Genomic DNA, 946 nt, shown 5'->3' with positions numbered 1-946 from the left:
GGCGTGGTGTGGCCTGGCGTGGCACTAGCGTTTGGCAGGAAATGTAGCCAACGGTCCGTTTCTCACGACCTGGCGCCTTACATTGGCGGTTATTTATTGGCTGGCTGATATTTTACAATCCAGCACACACTGCACACTCCGTGGTAACCATGGAGGCCGCGGAGAGGACGAATCGGACGATCGAAGCATGCCGGGTTCTGTGTTCTAAAACGGGCTGCTTGTTATGTTCGGGAGTATTGATGAACTGCGATGCAGAGTTTGACATTGAAACCCCTTGTTGGAGCATAATTTATGCTCTTTCGAGCACACATTCGACATGAATAATGTTGAGAAAGGGTCGAACATCATCGAACGAAAATTATTGAGCATCATTCTTGTGGTGACCCAATAATTCTGACCAAAAAAAACTCTGGGAACCAATGTTCTTTCAATGTTGGAAACATTTCTACATTAATTATGCTAATACAAACACAATCATACTTTCAATTAGAGGTCTGCGCACCGTGCGCATGTAAATATTGTAATGATAGTATGCTCATGATAAGACGACCCCAACTGGGAACGTAATTAAGATGCTTCGACGACCACAACCACCATGACGATCGTCAGCATCAACTCCGATCCCGGACATTAACGAGCGATTAATGAATTGCTAATATGCGGCAACCATCAAACACACTATCGGCTTACCGTTTAGTATCGACCGATGACCTGCTTTACGCCGAGGGAACGGGGGGTGGATTAGGTAAATTAATGATTCTTTACGTTTCCCTTGGTTCGAGCGGGTTCGTCGCTTGGGAAAAGCGAAATGAAATCCGCATAAATCTGCCAGCTACGGTAACTACCCTGTTTGGATGCTGTTCTGGCGCCACTCTGCCTCCTTTCCCCACACTCCACGCAACTATTTTTCCATCTCGTAAAACAACGCATTGTACACGTCGGGGGC

This window comes from Anopheles aquasalis, chromosome 2 (assembly GCF_943734665.1).
Source record: "Anopheles aquasalis chromosome 2, idAnoAquaMG_Q_19, whole genome shotgun sequence".
In the NCBI taxonomy this organism is placed as follows: domain Eukaryota; kingdom Metazoa; phylum Arthropoda; class Insecta; order Diptera; family Culicidae; genus Anopheles; species Anopheles aquasalis.
This window is presented reverse-complemented; position numbering follows the sequence as displayed.